Here is an 18,522-nt window from a genome sequence, read left to right on the forward strand (position 1 = left end):
TTCTCGAAACCGTCGACGAGGAAGACATCGAGGTCACAATATGCCTACAAATAGTTCAGATCCCCGAAGAATCAAAGAGACAAAGCATTATTACGGAAAATCACGCGTCTGCATTAGCTGGACATAAAGGAGTAACAAAAACCTATAACCGAATTAGACACCACTATTTCTGGAAAGGAATGAAGAAAGCCGTTGAAGATTATATTCGAAAATGCGAAGACTGTATGCGGAAGAAACTCGTTCGTGTTAAAACCAGGCAACCAATGATCCTTACAGACACGCCTGGACGCGCCTTTGATAAAATAGCCTTAGATATAGTAGGACCGTTACCCACCACGAGAGAAGGAAATACCTACATATTAACCATGCAAGATTTATTAACTAAATATTTCGTGTGTGAACCACTCAAACAATCGACCTCGGAAAAAATTGCAGATGCATTTATAAGAAAGTTTATCTGTCAATTCGGAGCTCCCAGAGCCATCCTCACTGACCAAGGAGCTAATTTTACTGGTAAACTCATGAAAACTATCGCGCAAAAATTTAAAATTGAACAATTTCGAACCACAGCTTTTCACCCACAGACTAACGGCTCTCTAGAGCGATCGCACCTTGTCCTAACAGAATATTTGAAAATGTTTATCGGTAGATACAGTGACTGGGACGAATGGACCGACATGGCCGCGTTCTCTTATAATACCAGCGTCCACGAGGGCACTGGATACACTCCACATGAATTAGTGTTCGGTAAAATAGCCCGGGTACCCAGTCGGAAAAGAATGCCCGAAGACTTTGAAAATGAAACTTATAGTCAATACCTCTCGAAATTAAACATAAGGATGCAAGAACTGCAAACCGCTGCAGCAGAAAAGTTAAATCAATCAAAACTCCGTTATAAAAAGTACTACGATAGACACATAAGCGAGAAGACCTTTAAACCGGGCGACTCGATTTTCGTATTAATAGAACCCCGAAAGGGAAAATTCGGAGATCAATACTCTGGCCCTCACACGATATTAGAGGTAATCCCCTCTCAGAATTTAAAAATATCATGGAAAGGGAAAACAAAAATTATACACGCGAATAAGGCGCGTCTTGGTCAAATACGCGAAAACCCCGGTTGACCCTAATCATAAATTATAGAGAAAAGAACATTAAATCACCTCGTTTCTTAGATCGCACCATGCCTCATAAAAGGGCCCATAAACCCAGTGGGCCTAGGACCCATGGGGGAGGCCTCAAGAGAAAGCTCTCCCATATACAGTGGCTGCGCCAGAGGGCCATGAAGGAGGAAGGGAGCGCCTCACATCTTCTCCCGAAGGTGACATCGAACATCGTCATCAGGGAGGCAGCGTCCACAACAGAGACAATTACAATAGACGACTCTCCCCCTCCCGTTCAATTCCAACCCTCTCCTCAACCTTCCACCTCCCAAGTTCCCTCCGTCATCCCTCCACCCCCAGGTGTCGTGGAGATTTTGAATACGGGGTCAGCGACTAAGGTCCCAGACCACACAGAGCTGACGCCCGAGTTTTTAAAATGGTTCGATGACCTCTATCAGAGTGGTTACGACCTCACGTTCATCCTGGACGACCCCTCCTACTCAACCCTCGAATATTCCTTTCCTCCATACTAATCCTTCCAAAATTCCTTTCCTTAATCCTATCCTTCCTTGTACATCCTTCCTTGTAAATATTCCTTATTTTCTATTTCTTTTATATACATATATATATATACATATTATTTTTAAGTATAAGTAAATGTTTTTTTTTTCCTAATACAATCAATTCATTTATATTTTCTATTATTATTATTCTCATCTTTTATTTTACTTTTCTTTTACGCCAAATAGGCTATATATTTTATTTTATTTTATTATTTCCAAATCATTTTATTTTTATTTTTTCCAAAACGGTACATTTTATTTTATTTTTCTTTTCCTCCGCATTTCAAGACACCCGTACCCTGTGTTAAGAAATGTAATCATTTCTTCATATAAGGGGGGAGGTGTAACGTCCCACGATTTCTCGCGCGTTTCCTATTCCCAATTCCACTAGTAAACCTCAAAATCACTCCACTAAAGTCTATCAAACTCAACTCCTACCCCATCTCCTCAATCACCGATCACCTTGATGTTGCACCTTAGCGGTCAACAACACAGGATGATCAATACAAACCTCCACCTCGCTGATGTACCTTAGCGGTCCCCATCACGAGATGATCGTTTCAAAACCCTCTTCGCCTATTCGTCTTACAAGGCACGAATCATTCCCTCCAAAAACAAATTCAAACAAGTCCCTCATTACAAATCCCTCTTAAATCGAGACCAAGTCTCAACCCCCTCTTTATGACTCATGAAGTCCAAGCCACTCTAATAACCCCTTTCCCGTAAAACACACGAAATCCATTCGATGAGTTGAGTATCTCTTTTCGCAGTCATATAAACCCCAGAAACCTAATTGCGACGTATATTTGGCGTACGTGACATAAATACGTCTATTAATAGACGTACCGTTTGTAAAAACCCCGGAAGTCCTACTGCGTCTTAAACCGAAATGTGTCAAGGTCTTTACCGCGCGTACCCCACAATACTCCTGTGAAAGTACATAAATATGAGGTCCTGACAGGCCGAGCTCTCTTTCTTCGACAGAAACCTCTTCGGTAGAAGGCTTTCTTGAAAAGTATATCTTAAAAGTGTTAATATTAAACTCAGTGTTCGACGATCACCGTAAGCCATTTATATTACTTAATATTATTGTGCATATCACCACCATACCATACTATTCTATTATTTTGTTTATAACTGCTTATCGCAATCTTACTATTCAATTATTTCGTTTATAACTGCTTATCGCAATCTTACTATCCTATTATTTTGTTTATAACTGCTTATCGCAATCTTACTATTCTATTATTTTGTTTATAACTGCTTATCGCAATCTTACTATTCTATTATAACTGCTTATCGCAATCTTATCATATTATTATTATTAACGATCATTATTAAACGACTTATATTGTATCTCATGTCCATATATATATATATATATTAAATGTTATAACCATATTACAAATATTGTGCCAATGCTAAAAGCCCCCTCGCACGATTATAATAACCGATTAACGAAGTTAATAAATCGCTTTGTTTAAAATCTTGCTTCAAGTTATTTGTGTTCAACCATTAGTTACGAACGTACTAAGATACAAACCAACGAGTCGGCGAAACAGCTGATCGCGGATCGCGAACTAGAGAACAGTGACAGTGTTTACTAACATTCCCTTGCATAGCTGCACGTATAGACGAATTTCTCAAGAAATATTACGAGGAAACTTTTTGTGCCTATGCAACGGTAAATCTGATATTACGTAAACCAAAACAAAGTGCTAACGGGTGTTCCCCAAATACGCTCTAGCCTTTAAACTTCCCTGGTCGACTAGTGTGCTGGATTATAGATTCGCGCCTGGCGTTCCTCCCTGTAAAACGATTAGTGTGCTGGATTATAGATTCGCGCCTGAATTCCTTCAAAATCCTCAGTGTGCTGGATTCAAGATTCGCGCCTGACGTTCCTCTCCTTCAAAATCCTCAGTGTGCTGGATTCAAGATTCGCGCCTGACGTTCCTCTCCTTCAAAACCCTCAGTGTGCTGGATTCAAGATTCGCGCCTAAGTTCCTTCCAAACCCTCAGTGTGACGGATTTAATATTCGCGCCTGGTCTTCCCCCAAAAATCTCAGAGTACTGGATTTTAGATTCGCGCCTGTCTTTCTCCTTTCCTAATGTCATCGTTCCCAAAAGACCTCACCCGGGTCGTGACATGTGTATAAATAGAGAAAAGTAGGTAAATAAACCAAAGGAAAAAAGGTAAATAAAAAATAAGTAAATAAATTAGAGGAAAAGATAGGTAAATAAACAGAGAAAAATAGGTTATGAAGTAGAGAAAACAAAGTAGGTAAATAAATACAGAAAAAAAGGTAAATAAACTAGAGAAAAAATAGGTGTGTAAATAGAGAAAAATAGCTAATTAAAAAAAATATGTAAATAAATAGAGGGGAAAAAATGTAAATAAATAGAGAAAACAAAGGAGGTAAATAAATAGAGAAAAAATAGGTAAATAAATACAGAAAAATAGGTAAATTAGGTAGAGAAAAAATAGGTGTATAAATAGAGAAAAAATAGGTAAATAAACTAGAGAAAAAATAGGTAAATTATCTAGAGAAAAATAGGTAAATAAATAGATAAAACAAAAGAGGTAAATAAATAGAGAAAAAAGTAGGTAAATAAATACAGAAAAATAGGTAAATTAGGTAGAGAAAAATAGGTGTATAAATAGAGAAAAATAGGTAAATAAACCAAAGGAAGAAAGGTAAATAAAAAAATAGGTATATAAATTAGAGGAAAAAATAGGTAAATAAACAGAGAAAAATAGTTAATGAAGTAGAGAAAACAAAGTTGGTAAATAAATACAGAAAAAAGAGGTAAATAAATTAGAGGAAAAAATAGGTAACTAAACAGAGCAAAAATAGGTAAATAAATGAGAGAAAAAAATAGATAAAGAAATTGTGAAACATAGGTAATGAAGTAGAGAAAAGAAAGTAGGTAAATAATTACAGAAAAAGAGGTAAATAACTAGAGAAAAAATAGGTAAATAAATAGAGAAAACAAAAGAGGTAAATAAATAGAGAAAAAATAGGGAAATAAATAGAGAAAAATAGGTAAATTGGGTAGAGAAAAAATAGGTGTATAAATAGAGAAATTTAGGTAAATAAACCAAAGAAAAAAAGGTAAATAAAAAATAGGTAAATAAATTAGAGGAAAAAATAGGTAAATAAACAGAGAAAAATACGTAAATAAATGAGAGAGAAAAATAAGTAAATATATAGAGAAAAATAGGTAAATAAATAGAGAAAAAGTAGGTAAATATAATAGAGAAAAAGTAGGTAAATAAACAGAGAAAAAATAGGTAAATTATCTAGAGAAAAATAGGTAAATAAATAGATAAAACAAAAGCGGTAAATAAATAGAGAAAAAAGTAGGTAAATAAATACACAAAAATAGGTAAATTAGGTAGAGAAAAAATAGGTGTATAAATAGAGAAAAATAGGTAAATAAACCAAAGGAAAAAAGGTAAATAAAAAATAGGTAATTAAATTAGAGGAAAAAATAGGTAAATAAACAGAGAAAAATAGGTAATGAAGTAGAGAAAACAAAGTAGGTAAATAAATACAGAAAAAAGAGGTAAATAAACTAGAGAATAAATAGGTGTGTAAATAGAGAAAAATAGCTAGTTAAAAAAAATAGGTAAATAAATAGAGGGGAAAAAAGGTAAATAAATAGAGAAAACAAAGGAGGTAAATAAATAGAGAAAAAATAGGTAAATAAATTAGAGAAAAAAATAGATAAATAAATTAGAGAAAAAATAGGCAAATAAACAGAGAAAAAATTTGTAAATAAATTAGAGAAAAAAATAGATAAACAAATTGTGAAAAATAGGTAATGAAGTAGAGAATACAAAGGAGGTAAATAAATAAAGAAAATAGGTAAATAAATTGAGAAAAATAGGTAAATAATTTAGAAAAAAAAATAGGCAAATAAATAGAGAAAAATAGGTAATGAAGTAGAGAAAACAAAGTAGGTAAATAAATACAGAAAAAGAGGTAAATAACTAGAGAAAAATAGGTAAATAAATACAGAAAAAAGAGGTAAATAAACTAGAGAAAAAATAGGTAAATTATCTAGAGAAAAATAGGTAAATAAATAGATAAAACAAAAGAGGTAAATAAATAGAGAAAAAAGTAGGTAAATAAATAGAGAAAAATAGGTAAATTGGGTAGAGAAAAAATAGGTGTATAAATAGAGAAATTTAGGTAAATAAACCAAAGAAAAAAAGGTAAATAAAAAATAGGTAAATAAATTAGAGGAAACAATAGGTAAATAAACAGAGAAAAATACGTAAATAAATGAGAGAGAAAAATAGGTAAATATATAGAGAAAAATAGGTAAATAAATAGAGAAAAAGTAGGTAAATATAATAGAGAAAAAGTAGGTAAATAAACAGAGAAAAAATAGGTAAATTATCTAGAGAAAAATAGGTAAATAAATAGATAAAACAAAAGCGGTAAATAAATAGAGAAAAAAGTAGGTAAATAAACTAGAGAAAAAAATAGATAAATAAATTAGAGGAAAAAATAGGTAACTAAACAGAGCAAAAATAGGTAAATAAATGAGAGAAAAAATAGGTAAATATATAGAGAAAAAATAGGAAAATAAATAGAGAAAACAAAAGAGGTAAATAAATAGAGAAAAAATAGGGAAATAAATAGAGAAAAATAGGTAAATTAGGTAGAGAAAAAATAGGTAAATAAATTAGAGGAAAAAATGGATAAATAAATTAGAGGGAAAAATAGGTAAATAAACAGAGAAAAAATTTGTAAATAAATTAGAGAAAAAAATAGATAAAGAAATTGTTAAACATAGGTAATGAAGTAGAGAAAACAAAGTAGGTAAATAAATACAGAAAAAAGAGATAAATAACTAGAGAAAAAATAGGTGAATAAATAGAGAAAAACAGGTAAATAAATAGAGAAAATATAGGTGTATAAATTAGAGAAAGAAAGAGGTAAATAAATAGAAAAAAGTAAATGAATAGAGAAAAAATTGGAAAATAAATAGAGAAAAAATAGGTAAATAAATATAGAAAAAATAGGTAAATTATCTAGAGAAAGAATAGGTAAATAAATAGAGAAAACAAAAGAGGTAAATAAATAGAGGGGAAAAAAGGTAAATAAATAGAGAAAACAAAGGAGGTAAATAAATAGAGAAAAAATGGGTAAATAAATTAGAGAAAAAAATAGATAAATAAATTAGAGGAAAAAATAGGTAAATTAGGTAGAGAAAAAATAGGTAAATAAATATAGAAAAAATAGGTAAATTATCTAGAGAAAAAATAGGTAAATAAATAGAGAAAACAAAAGAGGTAAATAAATAGAGAAAAAATAGGGAAATAAATAGAGAAAAATAGGTAAATTAGGTAGAGAAAAAATAGGTGTATAAATAGAGAAAAATAGGTAAATAAACCAAAGGAAAAAAGGTAAATAAAAAAATAGATATATAAATTAGAGGAAAAAATAGGTAAATAAACAGAGAAAAAATAGGTAAATAAATAGAGAAAAATAGGTAAATTATCTAGAGAAAAATAGGTAAATAAATAGAGAAAACAAAAGAAGTAAATAAATAGAGAAAAAAGTAGGTAAATAAATACAGAAAAATAGATAAATTAGGTACAGAAAAAATAGGTGTATAAATAGAGAAAAATAGGTAAATAAACCAAAGGAAAAAAGGTAAATAAAAAAATAGGTATATAAATTAGAGGAAAAAATAGGTAAATAAACAGAGAAAAATAGTTAATGAAGTAGAGAAAACAAAGTTGGTAAATAAATACAGAAAAAAGAGGTAAATAAATTAGAGGAAAAAATAGGTAACTAAACAGAGCAAAAATAGGTAAATAAATGAGAGAAAAAAATAGATAAAGAAATTGTGAAACATAGGTAATGAAGTAGAGAAAAGAAAGTAGGTAAATAATTACAGAAAAAGAGGTAAATAACTAGAGAAAAAATAGGTAAATAAATAGAGAAAACAAAAGAGGTAAATAAATAGAGAAAAAATAGGGAAATAAATAGAGAAAAATAGGTAAATTGGGTAGAGAAAAAATAGGTGTATAAATAGAGAAATTTAGGTAAATAAACCAAAGAAAAAAAGGTAAATAAAAAATAGGTAAATAAATTAGAGGAAAAAATAGGTAAATAAACAGAGAAAAATACGTAAATAAATGAGAGAGAAAAATAAGTAAATATATAGAGAAAAATAGGTAAATAAATAGAGAAAAAGTAGGTAAATATAATAGAGAAAAAGTAGGTAAATAAACAGAGAAAAAATAGGTAAATTATCTAGAGAAAAATAGGTAAATAAATAGATAAAACAAAAGCGGTAAATAAATAGAGAAAAAAGTAGGTAAATAAACTAGAGAAAAAAATAGATAAATAAATTAGAGGAAAAAATAGGTAACTAAACAGAGCAAAAATAGGTAAATAAATGAGAGAAAAAAATAGGTAAATATATAGAGAAAAATAGGAAAATAAATAGAGAAAACAAAAGAGGTAAATAAATAGAGGAAAAATAGGGAAATAAATAGAGAAAAATAGGTAAATTAGGTAGAGAAAAAATAGGTAAATAAATTAGAGGAAAAAATAGATAAATAAATTAGAGGGAAAAATAGGTAAATAAACAGAGAAAAAATTTGTAAATAAATTAGAGAAAAAAATAGATAAAGAAATTGTTAAACATAGGTAATGAAGTAGAGAAAACAAAGTAGGTAAATAAATACAGAAAAAAGAGATAAATAACTAGAGAAAAAATAGGTGAATAAATAGAGAAAAACAGGTAAATAAATAGAGAAAATATAGGTGTATAAATTAGAGAAAGAAAGAGGTAAATAAATAGAAAAAAGTAAATGAATAGAGAAAAAATTGGAAAATAAATAGAGAAAAAATAGGTAAATAAATATAGAAAAAATAGGTAAATTATCTAGAGAAAGAATAGGTAAATAAATAGAGAAAACAAAAGAGGTAAATAAATAGAGGGGAAAAAAGGTAAATAAATAGAGAAAACAAAGGAGGTAAATAAATAGAGAAAAAATGGGTAAATAAATTAGAGAAAAAAATAGATAAATAAATTAGAGGAAAAAATAGGTAAATTAGGTAGAGAAAAAATAGGTAAATAAATAGAGAAAAACAGGTAAATATATAGAGAATATATAGGTGTATAAATTAGAGAAAGAAAGAGGTAAATAAATAGAAAAAAGTAAATAAATACAGAAAAAAGAGGTAAATAAACTAGAGAAAAAATAGGTAAATTATCTAGAGAAAAATAGGTAAATAAATAGATAAAACAAAAGAGGTAAATAAATAGAGAAAAAAGTAGGTAAATAAATACAGAAAAATAGGTAAATTAGGTACAGAAAAAATAGGTGTATAAATAGAGAAAAATAGGTAAATAAACCAAAGGAAAAAAGGTAAATAAAAAAATAGGTATATAAATTAGAGGAAAAAATATGTAAATAAACAGAGAAAAATAGTTAATGAAGTAGAGAAAACAAAGTTGGTAAATAAATACAGAAAAAAGAGGTAAATAAATTAGAGGAAAAAATAGGTAACTAAACAGAGCAAAAATAGGTAAATAAATGAGAGAAAAAAATAGGTAAATATATAGAGAAAAAATAGGAAAATAAATAGAGAAAACAAAAGAGGTAAATAAACACAGAAAAAATTTGTAAATAAATTAGAGAAAAAAATAGATAAAGAAATTGTGAAACATAGGTAATGAAGTAGAGAAAACAAAGTAGGTAAATAAATACAGAAAAATAGGTAAATTAGGTAGAGAAAAAATAGGTGTATAAATAGAGAAAAATAGGTAAATAAACCAAAGGAAAAAAGGTAAATAAAAAAATAGATATATAAATTAGAGGAAAAAATAGGTAAATAAACAGAGAAAAAATAGGTAAATAAATAGAGAAAAATAGGTAAATTATCTAGAGAAAAATAGGTAAATAAATAGAGAAAACAAAAGAAGTAAATAAATAGAGAAAAAAGTAGGTAAATAAATACAGAAAAATAGATAAATTAGGTACAGAAAAAATAGGTGTATAAATAGAGAAAAATAGGTAAATAAACCAAAGGAAAAAAGGTAAATAAAAAAATAGGTATATAAATTAGAGGAAAAAATAGGTAAATAAACAGAGAAAAATAGTTAATGAAGTAGAGAAAACAAAGTTGGTAAATAAATACAGAAAAAAGAGGTAAATAAATTAGAGGAAAAAATAGGTAACTAAACAGAGCAAAAATAGGTAAATAAATGAGAGAAAAAAATAGGTAAATATATAGAGAAAAAATAGGAAAATAAATAGAGAAAACAAAAGAGGTAAATAAACACAGAAAAAATTTGTAAATAAATTAGAGAAAAAAATAGATAAAGAAATTGTGAAACATAGGTAATGAAGTAGAGAAAACAAAGTAGGTAAATAAATACAGAAAAAAGAGATAAATAACTAGAGAAAAAATAGGTAAATAAATAGAGAAAAACAGGTAAATAAATAGAGAAAATATAGGTGTATAAATTAGAGAAAGAAAGAGGTAAATAAATAGAAAAAAGTAAATGAATAGAGAAAAAATTGGAAAATAAATAGAGAAAAAATAGGTAAATAAATATAGAAAAAATAGGTAAATTATCTAGAGAAAAAATAGGTAAATAAATAGAGAAAACAAAAGAGGTAAATAAATAGAGGGGGAAAAAGGTAAATAAATAGAGAAAACAAAGGAGGTAAATAAATAGAGAAAAATAGGTAAATAAATTAGAGAAAAAAATAGATAAATAAATTAGAGGAAAAAATAGGTAAATTAGGTAGAGAAAAAATAGGTAAATAAATATAGAAAAAATAGGTAAATTATCTAGAGAAAAAATAGGTAAATAAATAGAGAAAACAAAAGAGGTAAATAAATAGAGAAAAAATAGGGAAATAAATAGAGAAAAATAGGTAAATTAGGTAGAGAAAAAATAGGTGTATAAATAGAGAAAAATAGGTAAATAAACCAAAGGAAAAAAGGTAAATAAAAAAATAGATATATAAATTAGAGGAAAAAATAGGTAAATAAACAGAGAAAAAATAGGTAAATAAATAGAGAAAAATAGGTAAATTATCTAGAGAAAAATAGGTAAATAAATAGAGAAAACAAAAGAGGTAAATAAATAGAGAAAAAATTTGTAAATAAATTAGAGAAAAAAATAGATAAAGAAATTGTGAAACATAGGTAATGAAGTAGAGAAAACAAAGTAGGTAAATAAATACAGAAAAAAGAGATAAATAACTAGAGAAAAAATAGGTAAATAAATAGAGAAAAACAGGTAAATAAATAGAGAAAATATAGGTGTATAAATTAGAGAAAGAAAGAGGTAAATAAATAGAAAAAAGTAAATGAATAGAGAAAAAATTGGTAAATAAATTAGAGAAAAAAATAGATAAATAAATTAGAGGAAAAAATAGGTAAATTAGGTAGAGAAAAATAGGTAATGAAGTAGAGAAAACAAAGTAGGTAAATAAATACAGAAAAAAGAGGTAAATAAACTAGAGAAAAAATAGGTGTATAAATAGAGAAAAATAGGTAAATAAACCAAAGAAAAAAAGGTAAATAAAAAATAGGTAAATAAATTAGAGGAAAAAATAGGTAAATAAACAGAGAAAAATACGTAAATAAATAGAGAAAAAATAGATAAAGAAATTGTGAAACATAGGTAATGAAGTAGAGAATACAAAGGAGGTAAATAAATACAGAAAATAGGTAAATAAATAGAGAAAAATAGGTAAATAATTTAGAGAAAACATAGGCAAATAAATAGAGAAAAATAGGTAATGAAGTAGAGAAAACAAAGTAGGTAAATAAATACAGAAAAAGAGGTAAATAACTAGAGAAAAAATAGGTAAATAAATAGAGAAAACAAAAGAGGTAAATAAATAGAGAAAAAATAGGGAAATAAATAGAGAAAAATAGGTAAATTGGGTAGAGAAAAAATAGGTGTATAAATAGAGAAAAATAGGTAAATAAATGAGAGAAAAAAATAGGTAAATATATAGAGAAAAAATAGGAAAATAAATAGAGAAAACAAAAGAGGTAAATAAATAGAGAAAAAATAGGGAAATAAATAGAGAAAAATAGGTAAATTAGGTAGAGAAAAAATAGGTTAATAAATTAGAGGAAAAAATAGATAAATAAATAAGAGGGAAAAATACGTAAATAAACAGAGAAAAAATTTGTAAATAAATTAGAGAAAAAATAGATAAAGAAATTGTGAAACATAGGTAATGAAGTAGAGAAAACAAAGTAGGTAAATAAATACAGAAAAAAGAGGTAAATAACTAGAAAAAAAATAGGTAAATAAATAGAGAAAAACAGGTAAATAAATAGAGAAAATATAGGTGTATAAATTAGAGAAAGAAAGAGGTAAATAAATAGAAAAAAGTAAATGAATAGAGAAAAAATTGGAAAATAAATAGAGAAAAAATAGGTGAATAAATATAGAAAAAATAGGTAAATTATCTAGAGAAAAATAGGTAAATAAATAGAGAAAACAAAAGAGGTAAATAAATAGAGGGGAAAAAAGGTAAATAAATAGAGAAAACAAAGGAGGTAAATAAATAGAGAAAAAATAGGTAAATAAATTAGAGAAAAAAATAGATAAATAAATTAGAGGAAAAAATAGTTAAATTAGGTTGTGAAAAAATAGGTAAATAAATAGAGAAAAACAGGTAAATAAATAGAGAAAATATAGGTGTATAAATTAGAGAAAGAAAGAGGTAAATAAATAGAAAAAAGTAAATGAATAGAGAAAAAATTGGAAAATAAATAGAGAAAAAATAGGTAAATAAATATAGAAAAAATAGGTAAATTATCTAGAGAAAAATAGGTAAATAAATAGAGAAAACAAAAGAGGTAAATAAATAGAGGGGAAAAAAGGTAAATAAATAGAGAAAACAAAGGAGGTAAATAAATAGAGAAAAATAGGTAAATAAATTAGAGAAAAAAATAGATAAATAAATTGGAGGAAAAAATAGGTAAATAAACAGAGAAAAAATTTGTAAATAAATTACAGAAAAAAATAAATAAAGAAATTGTGAAAAATAGGTAATGAAGTAGAGTATACAAAGGAGGTAAATAAATACAGAAAATAGGTAAATAAATAGAGAAAAATAGGTAAATAATTTAGAGAAAAAAATAGGCAAATAAATAGAGAAAAATAGGTAATGAAGTAGAGAAAACAAAGTAGGTAAATAAATACAGAAAAAGAGGTAAATAACTAGAGAAAAATAGGTAAATAAATAGAGAAAACAAAAGAGGTATATAAATAGAGAAAAAATAGGGAAATAAATAGAGAAAAATAGGTAAATTGGGTAGAGAAAAAATAGGTGTATAAATAGAGAAAAATAGGTAAATAAACCAAAGGAAAAAAGGTAAATAAAAAATAGGTAAATAAATTAGAGGAAAAAATGGGTAAATAAACAGAGAAAAATAGGTAATGAAGTAGAGAAAACAAAGTAGGTAAATAAATACAGAAAAAAGAGGTAAATAAACTAGAGAAAAAATAGGTGTATAAATAGAGAAAAATAGCTAATTAAAAAAAATAGGTAAATAAATAGAGGGGAAAAAAGGTAAATAAATAGAGAAAACAAATGAGGTAAATAAATAGAGAAAAAATACGTTAATAAATTAGAGAAAAAAATAGATAAATAAATTAGAGGAAAAAATAGGTAAATAAACAGAGAAAAAATTTGTAAATAAATTACAGAAAAAAATAGATAAAGAAATTGTGAAAAATAGGTAATGACGTAGAGAATGCAAAGGATGTAAATAAATACAGAAAATAGGTAAATAAATAGAGAAAAATAGGTAAATAAATAGAGAAAACAAAAGAAGTAAATAATTGGAGAAAACAAAAGAGGTAAATAAATACAGAAAAATAGGTAAATTAGCTAGAGAAAAAATAGGTGTATAAATAGAGAAAAATAGGTAAATAAACCAAAGAAAAAAAGGTAAATAAAAAATAGGTAAATAAATTAGAGGAAAAAATAGGTAAATAAACAGAGAAAAATACGTAAATAAATGAGAGAGAAAAATAGGTAAATATATAGAGAAAAATAGGTAAATAAATAGAGAAAGAGTAGGTAAATATAATAGAGAAAAAGTAGGTAAATAAACAGAGAAAAAATAGGTAAATTATCTAGAGAAAAATAGGTAAATAAATAGAGAAAACAAAAGAGGTAAATAAATAGAGAAAAAATAGGGAAATAAATAGAGAAAAATAGGTAAATTGGGTAGAGAAAAAATAGGTGTATAAATAGAGAAAAATAGGTAAATAAACCAATGGAAAAAAGGTAAATAAAAAATAGGTAAATAAATTAGAGGAAAAAATAGGTAAATAAACAGAGAAAAATAGGTAATGAAGTAGAGAAAACAAAGTAGGTAAATAAATACAGAAAAAAGAGGTAAATAACTAGAGAAAAAATAGGTAAATGGATAGAGAAAAAATAGGTAAATTATCTAGAGAAAAAATAGGTAAATAAATAGAGAAAACAAAAGAGGTAAATAAATAGAGGGGAAAAAAGGTAAATAAATAGAGAAAACAAAGGAGGTAAATAAATAGAGAAAAATAGGTAAATAAATTAGAGAAAAAAATAGATAAATTAATTAGAGAAAAAATAGGTAAATAAACACAGAAAAAATTTGTAAATAAATTAGAAAAAAAATAGATAAAGAAATTGTGAAAATTAGGTAATGAAGTAGAGAACAAAGTAGGTAAATAAATACAGAAAAAAGAGGTAAATAACTAGAGAAAAAATAGGTAAATAAATAGAGAAAAACAGGTAAATAAATAGAGAAAATATAGGTGTATAAATTAGAGAAAGAAAGAGGTAAATAAATAGAAAAAATTAAATGAATAGAGAAAAAATTGGAAAATAAATAGAGAAAAATAGGTAAATAAATATAGAAAAAATAGGTAAATTATCTAGAGAAAAAATAGGTAAATAAATAGAGAAAACAAAAGAGGTAAATAATTAGAGAAAACAAAAGAGGTAAATAAATACAGAAAAATAGGTAAATTAGCTAGAGAAAAAATAGGTGTATAAATAGAGAAAAATAGGTAAATAAACCAAAGAAAAAAAGTTAAATAAAAAATAGGTAAATAAATTAGAGGAAAAAATAGGTAAATAAACAGAGAAAAATACGTAAATAAATGAGAGAGAAAAATAGGTAAATATATAGAGAAAAATAGGTAAATAAATAGAGAAAAAGTAGGTAAATATAATAGAGAAAAAGTAGGTAAATAAACAGAGAAAAAATAGGTAAATTATCTAGAGAAAAATAGGTAAATAAATAGATAAAACAAAAGAGGTAAATAAATAGAGAAAAAAGTAGGTAAATAAATACAGAAAAATAGGTAAATTAGGTAGAGAAAAAATAGGTGTATAAATAGAGAAAATAGCTAATTAAAAAAAATAGGTAAATAAATAGAGGGAAAAAATGTAAATAAATAGAGAAAACAAAGGAGGTAAAGAAATAGAGGAAAAATAGATAAATAAATAGAGAAAAAAGAGGTAAATAAGTAGAGAAAAATAGGTAAAAAATAGATAAAAAATAGGTAAATAAACTAGAGAAAAAATAAGTGTATAAATACAGAAATATAGCTAAATAAATCAAGGAAAAAAAGGTAAATAAAAAAATAGGTAAATAAATTAGAGGAAAAAATAGGTAACTAAACAGCAAAAATAGGTAAATAAATGAGACAAAAAATAGGTAAATATATAGAGAAAAAATAAGAAAATAAATAGAGAAAACAAAAGAGGTAAATAAATAGAGAAAAAATAGGGAAATAAATAGAGAAAAATAGGTAAATTAGGTAGAGAAAAAGTAGGTGTATAAATAGAGAAAAATAGGTAAATAAACCAAAGGAAAAAAGGTAAATAAAAAAAGGATATATAAATTAGAGGAAAAAATAGGTAAATAAACCGAGCAAAAATAGATAAATAAATGAGAGAGAAAAATAGGTAAATATATAGAGAAAAATAGGTAAATAAATAGAGAAAAAGTAGGTAAATATAATAGAGAAAAAGTAGGTAAATAAACAGAGAAAAAATAGGTAAATTATCTAGAGAAAAATAGGTAAATAAATAGATAAAACACAAGAGGTAAATAAATAGAGAAAAAAGTAGGTAAATAAATACAGAAAAATAGGTAAATTAGGCAGAGAAAAAATAGGTGCATAAATAGAGAAAAATAGCTAATTAAAAAAAATAGGTAAATAAATAGAGGGAAAAAAGGTAAATAAATAGAGAAAACAAAGGAGGTAAATAAATAGAGAAAAAATAGGTAAATAAATTAGAGAAAAAAATAGATAAATAAATTAGAGGAAAAAATAGGTAAATAAACAGAGAAAAAATTTGTAAATAAATTACAGAAAAAAATAGATAAAGAAATTGTGAAAAATAGGTAATGAAGTAGAGAATACAAAGGAGGTAAATAAATACAGAAAATAGGTAAATAAATAGAGAAAAATAGGTAAATAATTTAGAGAAAAGATAGGCAAATAAATAGAGAAAAATAGGTAATGAAGTAGAGAAAACAAAGTAGGTAAATAAATACAGAAAAAGAGGTAAATAACTAGAGAAAAAATAGGTAAATAAATAGAGAAAACAAAAGAGGTAAATAAACTAGAGAAAAAATAGGTAAATTATCTGGAGAAAAATAGGTAAATAAATAGATAAAACAAAAGAGGTAAATAAATAGAGAAAAAAGTAGGTAAATAAATACAGAAAAATAGGTAAATTAGGTAGAGAAAAAATAGGTGTATAAATAGAGAAAAATAGGTAAATAAACCAAAGGAAAAAAGGTAAATAAAAAAATAGGTATATAAATTAGAGGAAAAAATAGGTAAATAAACAGAGAAAAATAGTTAATGAAGTAGAGAAAACAAAGTAGGTAAATAAATACAGAAAAAAGAGGTAAATAAATTAGAGGATAAAATAGGTATCTAAACAGAGCAAAAATAGGTAAATAAATGAGAGAAAAAAATAGGTAAATATATAGAGAAAAAATAGGAAAATAAATAGAGAAAACAAAAGAGGTAAATAAAAAGAGAAAAAATAGGGAAATAAATAGAGAAAAATAGGTAAATTAGGTAGAGAAAAAATAGGTAAATAAATTAGAGGAAAAAATAGATAAATAAATTAGAGGGAAAAATAGGTAAATAAACAGAGAAAAAATTTGTAAATAAATTAGAGAAAAAATAGATAAAGAAATTGTGAAACATAGGTAATGAAGTAGAGAAAACAAAGTAGGTAAATAAATACAGAAAAAAGAGGTAAATAACTAGAAAAAAAATAGGTAAATAAATAGAGAAAAACAGGTAAATAAATGGAGAAAATATAGGTGTATAAATTAGACAAAGAAAGAGGTAAATAAATAGAAAAAAGTAAATGAATAGAGAAAAAATTGGAAAATAAATAGAGAAAAAATAGGTAAATAAATATAGAAAAAATAGATAAATTATCTAGAGAAAAAATAGGTAAATAAATAGAGAAAACAAAAGAGGTAAATAAATAGAGGGGAAAAAAGGTAAATAAATAGAGAAAACAAAGGAGGTAAATAAATAGAGAAAAAATAGGTAAATAAATTAGAGAAAAAAATAGATAAATAAATTAGAGGAAAAAATAGGTAAATAAACAGAGAAAAATACGTAAATAAATGAGAGAGAAAAATAGGTAAATATATAGAGAAAAATAGGTAAATAAATAGAGAAAAAGTAAGTAAATATATTAGAGAAAAAGTAGGTAAATAAACAGAAAAAAAATCGGTAAATTATCTAGAGAAAAATAGGTAAATAAATAGATAAAACAAAAGAGGTAAATAAATAGAGAAAAAAGTAGGTAAATAAATACAGAAAAATAGGTAAATTAGGTAGAGAAAAAATAGGTGTATAAATAGAGAAAAATAGGTAAATAAACCAAAGGAATAAAGGTAAATAAAAAAATAGGTATATAAATTAGAGGAAAAAATAGGTAAATAAACAGAGAAAAATAGTTAATGAAGTAGAGAAAACAAAGTAGGTAAATAAATACAGAAAAAAGAGGTAAATAAATTAGAGGGTAAAATAGGTAACTAAACAGAGCAAAAATAGGTAAATAAATGAGAGAAAAAAATAGGTAAATATATAGAGAAAAATAGGAAAATAAATGGAGAAAACAAAAGAGGTAAATAAATAGAGAAAAAATAGGGAAATAAATAGAGAAAAATAGGTAAATTAGGTAGAGAAAAAATAGGTAAATAAATTAGAGGAAAAAATAGATAAATAAATTAGAGGGAAAAATAGGTAAATAAACAGAGAAAAAATTTGTAAATAAATTAGAGAAAAAATAGATAAAGAAATTGTGAAACATAGGTAATGAAGTAGAGAAAACAAAGTAGGTAAATAAATACAGAAAAAAGAGGTAAATAACTAGAAAAAAAATAGGTAAATAAATAGAGAAAAACAGGTAAATAAATAGAGAAAATATAGGTGTATAAATTAGACAAAGAAAGAGGTAAATAAATAGAAAAAAGTAAATGAATAGAGAAAAAATTGGAAAATAAATAGAGAAAAATAGGTAAATAAATATAGAAAAAATAGGTAAATTATCTAGAGAAAAAATAGGTAAATAAATAGAGAAAACAAAAGAGGTAAATAAATAGAGGGGAAAAAAGGTAAATAAATAGAGAAAACAATGGAGGTAAATAAATAGAGAAAAAATAGGTTAATAAATTAGAGAAAAAAATAGATAAATAAATTAGAGGAAAAAATAGGTAAATTAGGTTGAGAAAAAATAAGTAAATAAATAGAGAAAAACAGGTAAATAAATAGAGAAAATATAGGTGTATAAATTAGAGAAA

The 18,522-nt window shown here is 25.3% G+C and overlaps 1 long non-coding RNA gene across 17 annotated transcripts; it reads left to right on the forward strand.

Moving 5' to 3' along the window:
• Positions 1 to 3,686: 3,686 nt before the first annotated feature.
• On the forward strand, positions 3,687 to 18,377 carry LOC143378241 (uncharacterized). Of its 17 annotated transcripts, none has more exons than XR_013087858.1 (4): positions 3,687 to 5,137; positions 6,163 to 11,208; positions 12,559 to 14,301; positions 14,597 to 18,125. It is a non-coding gene; the product is annotated as an uncharacterized LOC143378241 (long non-coding RNA). The 17 variants fall into 17 exon arrangements; XR_013087859.1 differs by lacking the exon at positions 3,687 to 5,137 and adding an exon at positions 18,129 to 18,377 and having other exon boundaries at positions 5,380 to 11,208; positions 14,597 to 18,083; XR_013087861.1 differs by lacking the exon at positions 3,687 to 5,137 and having other exon boundaries at positions 5,380 to 11,208; positions 14,597 to 17,544; positions 17,892 to 18,125.
• The last annotated feature ends 145 nt before the right edge of the window (positions 18,378 to 18,522 follow it).

The sequence above is a fragment of the Andrena cerasifolii genome, unplaced genomic scaffold (genome assembly GCF_050908995.1).
Source record: "Andrena cerasifolii isolate SP2316 unplaced genomic scaffold, iyAndCera1_principal scaffold1640, whole genome shotgun sequence".
In the NCBI taxonomy this organism is placed as follows: Eukaryota; Metazoa; Arthropoda; class Insecta; order Hymenoptera; family Andrenidae; genus Andrena; species Andrena cerasifolii.